At 39.6% G+C, this 14191-nt stretch overlaps 1 long non-coding RNA gene across 1 annotated transcript; it reads left to right on the top strand.

The window, feature by feature from the left end:
• Positions 1-6396: 6396 nt before the first annotated feature.
• On the top strand, positions 6397-9622 carry LOC142056901 (uncharacterized). The gene is made up of 3 exons (XR_012660460.1): positions 6397-6482; positions 6963-7063; positions 9298-9622. It is a non-coding gene; the product is annotated as an uncharacterized LOC142056901 (long non-coding RNA).
• The last annotated feature ends 4569 nt before the right edge of the window (positions 9623-14191 follow it).

Genomic DNA, 14191 nt, shown 5'->3' with positions numbered 1-14191 from the left:
AACTGCAAATCGTTATTTCATACTTACATGACTGCATGATAAAGTTAGCTGGCACACAGCATGAAGACAATAAATCTGAAGCTTTTATACTTAAAAACATTTTGCTTTCATTAACCTTTTTTAGTTAGAACAACTGCTATGTTTCAGAGGTCCTAGAGAATTTCACCTCCTCCAACTCCTCTATTATAGCAGCAAAACTATATATATTTTTTCTAGCACGTAAGCGAAAGCATGCTCAGTTCTCTGGCTGCGAGTATTTAACAAAGAACAGAATTGAAAGACAAACTGTGATACCTTTATTTTCACTGTAGAAAATTTTACTGTGTGACTAGTGCTAGTACTAGACTACCAGAACCCAGCCTTTTCTCCAACTGCAAATCTGATACTCTTGCTACATTCGAATCTGGACTGGGAAGTAAAAAGTCCTTATGCAGTTTGCTGCTTCAGAGGACATACATATTTTTTCCTTGACTGTCTGGAGTAGGTATACTGGTAATCTCCTGAGGTTTGCTACTGCCAGCCTGTATCCCTTTGCTGCATTCACTTTCATTACTCACTGGGGATGGGGATTTTTCACTTTAGCCCAAACTTGTTTGTAACTGTCAGGGAGAAGTGTTGCAGAGGTAAGGAATAAGTAGGGGAGCTCGAAGGAAGCAGGGACTCAGAGTGTTGATATAACTTTTACTTGTACCTTTGCATCACTTTCTCTCAAATCATAAATGTGTCCTGTGTAGAAATTATTCCCCTTGCAACTGTTATATTTCCTGGTGAAGTGATGTGGAAGCTGTACAGAACCCAAGTGGCAGTCTGGGAAAGAGGCATGACAAGTTCTTCTAGGAAAGAACTGATGACAAGTTTTGATTTTCTTTTTTGCAGTAAAAACTTGCAGATTTTTTAATTATATAAAATAATTCTGCATCAGCCTTATCTTGAAGATGCTGGCATGTTAGGAAGCAAATTCTTGTACATTTTTATTTGATTATCTCTTTAGAAACAAAATAACTGTTTTTCTGTGACTGTGCCTTGCAAATATACCCATTCTGTTGATATCTCTGCTCAGTATAGGATTCTCAGAATAATATGCCTACCTTTTTCTTAAGATCAGGGTCACTCTGATATGAACAAGGAAGACTTTTTGAACTGTATTTTGCATTCCAAGGATTTTCTGAGTCCTTGCAAAAGTAGCCAGCTTTTTTTCAGAATTTCTTTGCTGTCCCCCTTTCCCGGAGAGTTTGTCATGTTGATAAGAGGTAGCACCTGTTTCAGTGCAGCAGTTGCTACTTCTGTCTTTGAGATGGCTATGCACTACATCTTTTCCATGTCTTATTGGCTGATACACATACTCTTCCCTAACGGGAGTCCTAAGTCTTTGCCCATTTCATCTTCCATTGCCTACAATTTTTCTTAGAGGGTAAGAGCATCTTTTTTTTTTTTTTTAATATACCATCATGTTATCTTCTACACTTGTCTCCAATGTAAAATGAAAAATGGCCTGTATTGTTTTCTAACTGATAGTTCATTACCCTTTCTCTGAGATCCTGTCTTCTCTAAATAATTGTTTTGGAATAATGGTGGGGGTTGTCACATTTGTCAACTCTGGGTTCAGCAGGCCCTCGCTAACTTTGTAGCCAAAAGGTGAAACTCTTCCTAGTTCTTGCATTTTTTTCTGCAGATTCTGAGGACTTTCACAGTTGGTGAAGTTGGCTACAGTATTTTTTGTAGTTCTGACTTTGAAATCTGTGTGTCTTCTTACCTCATTTGATTTTCTGAGAGCATTTTGGATTTTCAATAACGTCTGTAATGGCAGAGGAACATCTCTCTTCCAGAAACCAGCTTATTTTGCACGGCAAGTTCCACGTGCCTTGTCAAGGGTTAGCTCTGGGTCATTTAATAGCGTCTACTGGAGTGTTTAATCCCAGTTGTGATGCCTGGTCTGTTACCAGAGCCAGCTGTTACGTGCTTGTCTCTGCAGGCTTACACTGGCAGCACACAGTTCTGTGTTATTGCCTTCTCACTGTACTCTGTTGAAAAATGTATGTCTTTTGCATTCCATTTTTTTGCATGGAGTGCACTTCTCCTCAGATTCCTGTGTTGCCATTTCCCAGTCAGCTTCCTCTGCCTGAATGAACCAAAACCTCCCCCAAATCTCAAGTGCTTCGACATACGCTGTCAGGCACCTTCTGACAGGCTCCTGTGGTGCTCCTCTCAGATCTGACAAGCAGCTGTTGAAGACAAAAAAGACTATATATGTTACATTAATAAACTACTCATCCACTACTGATATGGGGCTAAAGAATCAGTATGTATTTCATCCCTGCAGTCAACGTAAAAACCACCATAAAAAGTGATTTTGTATTTTCAGTTTTTAACAGGACTGCTTTAAAAAACAGGTACTTGTTCATTCATTTTAATGGTGGCAGCCAGCAAAGGGAGGTACTCGTGTGTTCACATCCTAATGGGGATTTTCAGGTCTTTTATATTAACTAAATTGAACTAACGCATCTTAAGAAATCTGTTTTGCCTGTCAAGAGAGGAATATGAAAGCAACTAATTCACTGCATAGCTGGAAAATAGCAGAATTTCAAAGGCGGCTCCTGCAAATGCATTCAAAGTCAGTGTTGTTTTTGCAGATATTGTTACATCTGTGGTTAAACTACATGGGCAGATAGATATTTTCGGAAATTAAATTGCCACAAGGTGGTAGAGACAAGGCTGGCATTATTCATAGGTATTGAACTGTGATCAGTAAAGCTTGTCTCCCCTCTTTGACTTTCTCAGCTGGGATAATTTATCTACAGCTACAGTGCAGGAAGACTTGCTTTACTGAAAAAAAAAAACAAACCCGTTTTGTCTGTACCAAAGTATAAAGCTTCATATATCAGAATTAATTCATTTTAAAACCTGGGATTAAAGCTGGGACATGCTGATAGTGCTCACTGTTCTTCGTTTGCTTCCTTCAATTGCTGGAGCTTAGTAGAAAAATATGGGAGTGTGATGCTCCAGCTGGTAGCATGAGGGCCTTGGGAGAACAAGGGTGCTGGGACTGTCCTGGCAGCCTCGTAACAATTCCTTGCCTTCGGTTATTCCCTGATTAATAAAATGGATCAGCAACTCTAGCAGGCGCTCTTTGAAAGCCAGACACGGGTGAATTTTGCACCCAGACTAGCCCAACACTAGGGTGCTTGCAGTTCCTCATTGGTTTTTATCCTCCTGTGACACTTGATGTTGGTATTTCACATATTTCGTCTGCTCTGCATGCTGTGTGCTCCTGCCTCTGGCCTCTGGTGTGTATTGAGGAGAAGAGGTGAGGAACCAGTAGGTGATCAGTCTTTTCTGGATTCTTATATGGTTGTCTGTAGTTGGAGATGGCTGCCCAATGCAGGTGGCTCTCTTCTGTTTTATTAAAAAATGCATATATGTTTAAGAACGTTGAGATAACTGGCCTAAATATGCTGCTTTATGGGATTTAAAAGGAAATAGGTTTGTCCCATTACCTCAACCATTATATAAGATGAAATAGACTTTCACGTCTGATGTCTGATTGTTCTGTTTGAAGGCAGATTTTTCAATCTCTTGCTGTGAATGTTTAAAAATGCCACGTCATAAGAGCAGTGTTTTTTATATTCCTTCCGGTGTTGGTTTTTTTTCCCCCGGCCCCTGTCTGCCAAGGATTAATCTGGGTGGAGGGAAGGACTTCAGAATAATTTCCTAAAAAGCTAAAGGAACTCAGAAGAGAGGGAAGCGGAAAGTGGGCTGCAGTTCCTGCCAGCTGGCCAGAGCTCAGTCCCAGCGAGACAGCCCGTGCTGCCAGTCCCCAGGAATGCGCTGGCAGCCAGCGCCTTACCCAGCCCACCCGCTCCCAGGTGGGGGAAGGCAAGTGAAGCAGTCCTTTCCTTGCTGGGATTTGCCATGTGATATATTGGACTATTTTAGATATATTGCATTAATATTTCTGGCTTTAAATTGGGAACGGCTGTGGTTAAAGTATCCTGGATTCTGTGGTCAAATAGTTGGTGTTGGCAATTTCTGTGGTCACATATTTGGTAGCTAATGCTTTTTATGAATTCCAGATTTTTCTCCTCTGGGATAATTGTGCCTCTGGAGCTAGTGCTGGAAGGCTGTGGCTTGGTCGTGTTTGTTGCTTTCTCCTTGAAGATCGTGGCTCTTTCTTTACTTCTACCATAGCTATACTGGTGGGAAAACAACAGAACACCGCTGTAGCTGTGCCTAGTACATCTATTCGTACAAGTGAGCACACATTTTCCCCAAAGTGTGTTGCTTTGTGCTGTATTGTCAGTATATTGATTTGCTTTAAAACTCGTGCTGAAAGGAATCCTAGTGAGTGCTACTGGTTTGCTTAAAAGTGGAATTACTCATCTTGTCTGAATGAGAAGAGCAATGTTCTGAAATAGGCTGTTTTAATTCAGTGAAGCTGGGCTGATTAGCCCAAGCTTAAGATTGCATCCAGTGAGGTGTTCTTCATTCAAAGAAGAACAGCTGACTACTAAGCAGAGCAAATAAGATTAGCTGTTATGAAGAATAAAAATATCCAGTGAATTTCTGCTCTATATTTGGGAAGGCCCTGAATGGGCTAATTCCCACGGAGAACACGATGCAGGTGGGCATTTGATCCCAGTGCAGAAGCCAGTAAAATTATGCAGTAACGCCTGCCTTTTCAAGTGCAACTCAGGCACGTGACTTAGCAAGACATTTGGAATTATTTCAGCCTTGATTTGTTGATAATCGTTACAATCTAGGAGCACAGAGAAGTCTGCAGAAATTATACAAATTGAATTTATCAATACTTAAAGGAAGGAGACACGGTGATTTTGTTGACCATAGCTTAGTTAAATACACATCAGGTAAAGTCAGGCAAGGGTTGACAAGAACTGTGGGGTGGTTTTAGGAAAACAAGGGGAAGCATAGGAGCATAACTGATGTCAGTGAGGTCAAGGAAACAAATCTTTTAAAAGTAGTCTAGTTTTTGTCAGATTATACATTTTCCTGGCAAAAGTATCCAATTATAATAATGTGTTTAGATGTTGATAAAGTTCTGAATTTAGTAATGTATAATTTTTTTTAATCAGTCATGGGTATGTAATAAATGCTGTATATTTTAAGCGGATTTAAAGTGTGTTTGAGAAAAATTAATATATATGCATAGACAGGAGTACTCACTTTATTTTTGCTTGTACTCTTACACTAGTGGAAAAAATTCAAAGGATACCCCTTGAAAGCTTTTAACAATCAAGTTGTGCAAAGATGCTTTTCATTTGCCAGTGCCTATTTGCTGTTGGAAATCTGAGTATATAGCCATGAAGGCCAGCTGTTTTTTCCTTATGGCATTAGTAAAAAGAAAAAAACCAAAATAATATGCTTTGTTTAGAGTATTTCTGGGACAAATTTCCCAGAATTTTCCTACTGCTTTTTCATTTCTTTACATAAAATATCCATAACCCCTCTTCCTTGATGAGGTGGCAGAACATCCAAATACACTGGCTGATTTTTATGAGATCAATTTCTAGCTCTCCTTTTCTTCATTGCCTTGAAATGCATCTCTCTGCCTACTAATTACTAAAAGCATATGCAGTCTGAGAGTATTGGACATTTCTGTGTTTCATTAAACTAGACTGAGGCTGCAGTGAAAAGTGGAAGATGTTGTTTCTTGGCTGTTCTCTTTTCATCATGATGTACTTGGGGGAAGAAAGAAAAAAAAATCTTTTTCTGTGAGACTCGTTTGTTTGTGTGCAGGTTTGTGTATGTGTATACGTATCTGTGTATGCCATATAACCAGGAAAAACACTGCATTAAAGATACTAAACTTAGTTCCCTTACCCTTTTTGGTTGGCTGGAATTCACATTTCAAAATCATTTACCATGTTGGCATGAGTGAGAAATTTCACTGTCTGATATGGAAATCATGTGACTGAACAGCAGTTTGGAGAATTCAGGAAAACATGAAAAGCCGCAAGACTGGCCGTGAACTTGCAAAATTTGCAGTGCTTGTGTACATATGCTGGTATGTCTGCCTTTGGATCACTGAGAGAGTGAGCCCCTGGAGCATCAGTCCTGCTATTGTGTTGCTATAGTCCTTTCCACATGCCTGTCCTCCAACTGAAACTTGGCCTCCCACTTACTGTTAGGGGAAATTGCCCCTCAGTCGTCTTTATCTGCGATTATCTCCCCTTCAAGTGCTGTACTTTTGGTGAATAAAGGCAGAGTGTGAAATTCCCATCCTTTTGAAATCCAGTTTGAAGATAAAGAAAGATTCTTGAAGGGAAGGACTGTATTTTCTAGAGCAAAAGTGAAATTACAGGATTATTGGTTTTGTCCTATTACATCTCTGAGCAGACGGGTCCAATCCATGAAGGAATTTATTTCTGTTTTGGCAGGAAATCTCATCTGGATTTAATCTTGATATGGGACATAGTAATACAAGAGATAGACGAGAATGAATTGTGATGGCCAGACTAAGAAGAAAGGTAAAAAGAAAACCAGTACATTTTTATAAGCAAGCAGGACAGAGAGCTGTAATAAGTAAGTGAGAAGAGCACAATAAGAGGTTTGGAAAATGCATTTTGTGGAAAGGAAGATTTCTATTTTAAAATACTTTTTATATTACATTGTGTATCTGGCAGAACTTCTGATTCTTCCAGCTCTAATGAGAATGCAAGCCAATGGCCAGAGTCTCTGTAAACTAAGAATCAATCCTTTGCAGGGTTTCCCTCCTCTGTTCTTGCTTATTCTTTCCCTTGAAATTCCAACATGTTGTTTTTTATAATATGACTGTGCTGACTCTTCGATCGATGATAACAAGTGTCTTTTGCCTTTCTGTACCTCTCGGATGCTAGCTGGTGCTTTCATAATGCTTTCTGTCTTTCTAATGCTTTCCAGACATGAATTAATTAATCTTAATGACATCCTGTCAAGGAGGTAAAATAATTCAGTGATGTTATTTACAGATGAGAAATCAAAGGAAGGGGGAAGTGAAGGAAATGGTTCAGAAAGACGGTACAGCTGGGACTAAAGGCCACTGGTATATGCAGATCTGCCTGGCAATCAGGTAACTGTAACATATTTCTCATGTTTAAAAGCTGTTCTGATTCTTTGCCCCTAACTGTAATTTTTCTTTCCCAGTTTTTCATTCTCACTTGGTTTTAAAGAAGCGGGAATGGGCTTGTGACTCATTTGGCAAATTTTAGGCAACCTTTTATTGGAGACAACCTTGTTTACTAGAAGGGTTTCTGGCATTCTTCCAGTCCTTTTGAGGCCATTTTAAGATTCTCCTACAATGTAAAGGCTTTCTTAATTATTATGCTGTTCATTTTGCCATACAGTATACTACATTAAGTTTAACATTCCCCTCACCTGTCTCTTGGGGAAATACAGTAACAGTTATGAGAAAGTTATCAACTGAATCATATTTTAAGTAATCTTTATGCACTTTAAGTAACTTTCCAAAAAGGAGGTTAAACAAGTGAAAAAATGGTATTGTCAGAGGAGTAATCTTTATTAAAGGCAGGAAATAAAGTATGTTTTTTAATATGTCACATAAGTAAGAAGGCATCAACAGTGAACTTCAGTTACAAAGAAAAAAATTCCTACCCTAGCAATATATTGAGAAGTGAAATACCATCCTCACTTTCAGTTGGCCTACTCCTTCTTAACTAACACATTTGCTAGGGATTTATCAGGTCTTAGAAGACTGATGGGGGTGCTTTCTTATGTAGAATAATTTTTGTTCTAATTAGTCAACTGTCGGACCCTCAATAGGTCTGTGGTGGAAATGCTTAAAATGTATACTGAGCAGACACACTTTTTCAGGTGGAAAAGCCATTTTACTCCTGTCCGTTCTGCTCACCTACTGTTTATGTTTGCAGTGACAGAGCTTGTCCATGCACTGCTAAGGGAGAGACTATCAGACCAAGATTCCTTGTCTTTAGATTTCCCATATTTTAAGTTTGGTTAGGTTTTTTTTCATTTTTTTAACTACTTTGAAGAAACTAAAACTTTTCCCTTCCTCCATCCCTCTCCCCCCACCTCCCATTTCCCCAGGAAAAAAAAACACTCTTTCTAGATTACAAAGTCATTTTGTGGCCCAAAATAGCCCACCCATCTGAGCAACCCTCCCTTTCCCCCTCTTCTCTGTGTCCCCCCCCCCCCCCCCCCCCCCCCCAATATGCTTTTAAATATAGGCTTGAGTACCTGCCAGCTGCATACCCAGCTCTGTGGTGGGGATCATCTTTCTGCCTTCACTTGCAACCAGTGAGGAAAAAGACCCTGGAACAGTGGAGGATATTTCATATATTGCGTTCTATTATTTAATTTAATCTCCTCTTTTGCTTACTTGGCAAGGCAGCTGATCCACCAAGAACTGCACATGTCAGATGTTTTGTAACTCACTGTGGTTAGAAGGAATCAGTATTGTGCCCCTGGAGGCTCAAGTTGAGGATGCTTTACTCCATAGTCTTCCCTAGGTCTCCAAATTAAACAACAACAAGAATTTCGGACTTGCTTACAGTAGTTCTGCTGGATCAGTAAATAGTTTGGGCGTAGACAGCTGTTTTCCTTTCAGGATGTGGGGGAATTGAATCATGGAGTGTGAGGGCAAAATAATTCCATGATAGAGGCTATTAGGGGAAAATTTATCATAATGGAAGGAGACAATTCCAAACAGAATGGAGAAGTGAGTGGTTATGGCTCTAGGTGAACTATCAAAGATGAGAACTCGACACATTTTCTTCTTTACTCCTTTTGTATGATCCCAGTGAACAGACGTGTATGTTTCATTCTGTTGGGTTTAGTCTAGCTATGTGCTATGGACAGGTGGATGTGATCTCAACAGTGAAATGTTTCCACCTGAACAAATTCCATCAGGAATAAATCGGCTCAGCTGTTCAGTATGTGGTATTTCTGGTCTGTGGTTCATGCCCATTGGAAGTTGCATTCTCTGCTGATTCAGTGTGACAGAAGAAAGTGAGAAATCAAGACAGCCACGTGAGCCCCTTTGATGAGAACTGTCCCATGAGTATCTGTACAACTGTTCATCTTTCATATCCTGCAGATGTTCAGGCAATGGCGGAGGTACGCACCCATGGGAAAGTCTAAATGTAGCAAATACTATAAATGAGAAATTGCTTGTAGATGTTACAATTGTACAGGACTAATAGTCTTGAGAAAGTATCCTTCTGGCTTGCATAAATGTGTGAAATAATTCAATGGACTGGAGAGGAGAGACATCCTCTAACCCTTACATGTGCTGTGTTCTACCAACGTGTTCTGTTTTCCTTTGCACAGGAACAACCGCCTTGATTTGCTGTGGCTCCTCAGCTCAAGAAACCTGTGCTCATTGGGATAGGGGAACGATTTTGGCCCAGATTCTTGCAGCCCTTTTCAGAGGCAAGTCCTATATGCTTGAGCATGGAGATGTAGATGGTCCCCAAATTAATCTTCATGTTTAATTTTGTAGGTGTGGAAGGAATAGGAGGACAACCTTTTTTTGTCCTGCAGCAAGGGGTAAGGTCAGATGGCCTAATCATACAGCCATCTTTCACCTCCTTGGATATTTAAAAACATTGAAAGCTCTTTAAACTGCCCATGTGGCGGCAGACATAATTAATGAGGAAAGGTCAAGTACTGCACTGATAACATCATAGAAATTGATCGGAAAGGCCCATTAAGTCATCTTGTCTATCTCCTTGCCAGCACAGGATTATTCCCTACAGTATATTTGCTAATGCTCTGTTCACATTGTATAAGAGAATCATGAGTTTTATGGCTTTGGCCTTTTGACAGCACGCACTTTATGGAACTTACTGATTGTTTTAGAGGTCTGAGTAAGACCATGTTTCATTGCCTGATATTGGAGCAGAAACATATTAGCAAAAATTTACTTAGAATTATGTAAGATTTTAATTAAAATTGCTAAAATACACAAGGGCAAAGCTGAGCCATAGCAGATGAACTTTGCAGCTGACAATTCTTTAGCTGCAGACTATCATTTAGTTTTTTTAATAAACTATATGATGTTTAAAGTAAAATAATCTCTGTGGTTCTCTCTCTCTTTCTCTTTCCCCCTCCTTTTTCCACTTTGATATCTTCCTGTCTTTCATTTTTGTCCATCTGGAGCTGTAGTTGAATTATGGCATATGATTTGTATAGATTTGTATCTCTCCCCCCTGGATCATAACCCTATTACTGATTCCTTCAGCTCCTGGTGCTTACTCACACTCTTGCTTCTCCACCCTGATTTTCTCACATGGTTTTGTCTGTTTCTTTTTACTCTGTGGGCTCTCATTCAACTTAATTTTCTTCCTTGGTTTTAGAAAAAGAATGTATTGGTTTTCAGCTAAAGAGTTTTGCACTTCATAATTTTGATATTTGTCTTTTTTCTTTTTTTTCTCTTTTGGTTCCCCCCCCCGGCCTAAAATACTGTTGTCTTGCTCCAACAGAAAAGAATTAGAACTGCTTATCTTGCTGTGAAATGGAAAGATTCTGTTCCAAGTCACCACCCGGAAGTTTCTGGCAGTGAAAAGAGGTGTTAACAGCTGCCGTGAAAGGGCTACTGAACTTAGTATTAATACAGAGGTTATTTCTGCCTCAGAAATGTGAATAATTTGCTAAATTAATTAAAAATATATTTGCTTCCCTCAAAAAAGTGCAGAGTACATCCACGTGGAATTTTGCTCCATGAATGGAATAGAAGAACTCAAAACTGACACAGAACAAGGAATTCTAGAGCAGAATACAATTATATTGAAATATTGTCTTGGTCTGTAAAAATTACTCCTGAAATGGACACTTATTTTTCACGCACAGTGTTTAATATTCAGTGTTGTTTACTGATCCTATCAAGGCAAAAGGTTATTGGAGCATTAAGCCACAGTGTAACTCAGCTCAGTGCTCCATGTTGGAGTTTTCATCAAAAAGATGTATTTTGACATTCTAGAGTGAGTGCACTCATAAGGAGTGAAATGTCTCAAGTATAAGTTATAGGTCCTTCGGCTTATGAAGCAGACGCAGACTGCAGCTGCTTTAGGGAACTTCACTAAAACTTCTGGATTTTGGTGAAGCTAAATTGAAGTTCCTTACTTGCACTGTGCAGACCTCAGGATGAGTTTCTTAATGATATCCTTTAGAAACATGGGGAACTTTGTTCTGGGTGAAATGTCTCCAAAGTCAGAAATGTTTATTCCACCTAGCCCTAAACAAAAGTATGAAAATCCGTTATGAAGAAGGTATGAAAATCTGGCATTTCTCTGAAGGTAAAATTATATACTGTAGTAATGCTTTTTCTTCTTTCTAGGCTTTAATTAGAAAACTCCATGCCTCGCTGTTTAGTTGAGGCGTGAAGCCCTGAAACAGTAGGAACATCAAGCGGTGCTTAATTAAATCCGAAACTTCTCTGGATGTTGGCAGTGCCTACCCCTGCTCTATGTACGTGCCTCCTTCTTCCTGTGATCGCATTAAAGGTTCCCCCTCCAGCCCACCAAAACACTTGTGAAAAATGGGTAAGAACTGATCTCATTGACAGAACCACAGCGTCTTGCTCTGGGTGCAAATATTGCCCATGTGGAAGGAATTAAAACAACACTTTACATCTTGCTTTTGATAGGTTACTTATTAATCCCACTCTAAAGCACCACTAACCAATACCTTTACAAAAACTTGTTCCCCTGTGAAAAAACTTTGAAAAGAAGTTACAGCCATAAACCATATTTGTTTGCTGCTTATAGCAAAGAGGTAATCTTGCTGCTGGGTTGCTACTTTTTGAAAGACAGGAAAAGCTCTATGGTTTGGCACGAAGACTTTTAATTCCTGAGCAAAAGGCAGCATATAGAGTTTTATTACCTCACAGATTAATGAAATTTAATATGACGAATGCCATACTGTGGTGACAGTGTAGCCCCTATGTTTGTGAAATGGCACTTTTTTCAAGTAACAGCTCCAGTTCCGACCTTGCACTTGGGGTTTTCTGGAGATCTAAGCCAAAGTGGCTTTTAATGGGGGGAAGAGATTGTTTTGATTAAACAGAAGCCAGATATGAAATTAAAGAAAGAGTTCAGAGGTTGCTATTATATTTTGGCAAAGATATTTCCTTCAATTTTTAGCTTTTTATTTAGAGACAGCTACTTCCTAACACTTACTCTCTTATCTACAGGGAAAGGCCTAATATTTGAAATAGCGTTTAGGATTTATAGAAAGAAATACAACATGCCTTTCCTTTTAGAAATATAAGAAAGTTGGGACTGCCACGATGGCAGGCTAATTCCATCTAGGTCAGTATCTCATTTTTGACAACTACCAGTCTCAACTATTCAAAGGGTAAGAATTCAGTTTTATTCAGCCGTGGCATACTCTGTCCCCTCACTTAGGTCTCATCCTGTCTGGTTTTTTATAACCGCATTTACCCTTCTCCCACTCAGTGTTAGATTGTACCTTGTGCCATAGCTCCAAAATAGGACACAGCAGGTCAAAATGCGTTTCCAAGCTTGAAGAGGCACTCCCTCCTTGGGACAACCACAGCTTTTCCTGTTTCTTTTTCACATGAAGTTGATTAACTTCAATTCTGTTTTCTGTAGGGCTGGCTGGAGTGTTTTAAGTTCAGGCTGGTGGTGAGTTAAAAAAGATGTGCTGCTAGTGTCTCCTGAAAGGATCCCAGTCATGACCTTGGTTTTCTTTAAAGCTCTTAGGACTCCTAGTTGTATGACCAGGCCAGGGACGTGGGGTATTTTTTTTCCTTCCAGCTTTCAATTTCTAATAATTTCTAACAAAAAACAAAATTTCTTGCAGTAGTTTTCCAACCCGCAAGAAGCCCTGTAAACCATGTGAGAAGTGGTGCTTCTTTGCACTGAGAAGAAGCTTGAGACAGAATTTCACAAGGAGTGTCATCTTTCGATGTGGCACCGATGTTCAGACATACGGACAAGGGGACGACAGCTAGGGCAGGTTGGAAAGACCTCAGATGTACAATTAAAATTTTCCCACTGATTTCTCAAATAAATTGGTAGTATTGCTGGGGGCAACAGCCCTTTCTGGCTTTCTCTGTAAACCTAGAACAGATGGTAGCATTTTGACAATTAAAAAAATATCTTCCAAACAGCAATTTTTAGACTTGAAATCTGGTATGTCTGTTGCAGTGCACGAGAAGCCAAACAGTTCTGTGGGTTTTGCTTCACTTTTTAATGGTTTGTGCCCCATTACAAATAGGCACATTTGACATCCGTGTAAAAGCCATGGCGAACAGATCCAGGCTACGTGATTTACCTCTGAATTGTCCTATGACTTGACACAGATGGCTTTAATAGTGGTTGTGGTGTTCCCTGGGTAGCAGTCCTGCAGGCTGGGAGAGAGCAGGAAGCTCCCCAGCACATCCAGTGATCACTGGTAGGATTCTTGCGGTGTTTATCGTTTGGAGTGGTAAGAATAAAAGTATGCTATGTCCTGTATTCGGTAAAAAGAAACTGGTTTGGATTTAGGTTTTGCACTTTTAATCTGGAATGTGTATTGAATTTTTCTGCTGCTTTGCATAGCTGAGTTTAAAAAAAGAAAAACAACAACAAACCACTAGCAAATACTGGATTTGTGGTCCTTTGTGTTAAGAGGAAAAATTGGCAGCTTTAACAAGCAATGAATGGGCATGGAGACAACTATCCACTTGTGCCTCCAAGGCAGCTCCTTCAGATAAGGCCTGAGATTTATTGGCAGTTGAGGCTTTACTACAGAACCTTCTCTGGGGATATGCTCTTGTTGCCTTCTGGCATTTTCACTGTTTTAGCACTCTTCACAAACACATATTATTTTGCATTAGTTTTTTTAAAGACTGTTTTCTAGCATGCCTGAAGAAGGACAAAATGTAGGTGTTTGCAGAGAAAGCAACAAAGAAAAGGTCAAAATGAGGCGGGTTTGCAGACCCGTATCTCTTCAAAATCAGCTCTGTCACTTGTGTACACGCAATACAGAAGAAAGCATGGGGACCTGTGGTCAGTGACAGTGTTGTTGCACATCATAATGTTTTTCTACCCCATTTAGCAGTAATTTCCTAGATGAATGGCGCTCTTGGAATCTGTGCCGAATGTAACATGGGAGTTAGAAGGAGCTTTGTAAACAAAGGAAATGGAAAGTTTGGTTAAGATATTGTTGGCTAAGAGAAAAAGGCTTATTACCAGTCTGAGTTTGTTTTGGGTTCTTA

This window comes from Phalacrocorax aristotelis, chromosome 4 (assembly GCF_949628215.1).
Source record: "Phalacrocorax aristotelis chromosome 4, bGulAri2.1, whole genome shotgun sequence".
NCBI lineage: Eukaryota > Metazoa > Chordata > Aves > Suliformes > Phalacrocoracidae > Phalacrocorax > Phalacrocorax aristotelis.
This window is presented reverse-complemented; position numbering and strand designations above follow the sequence as displayed.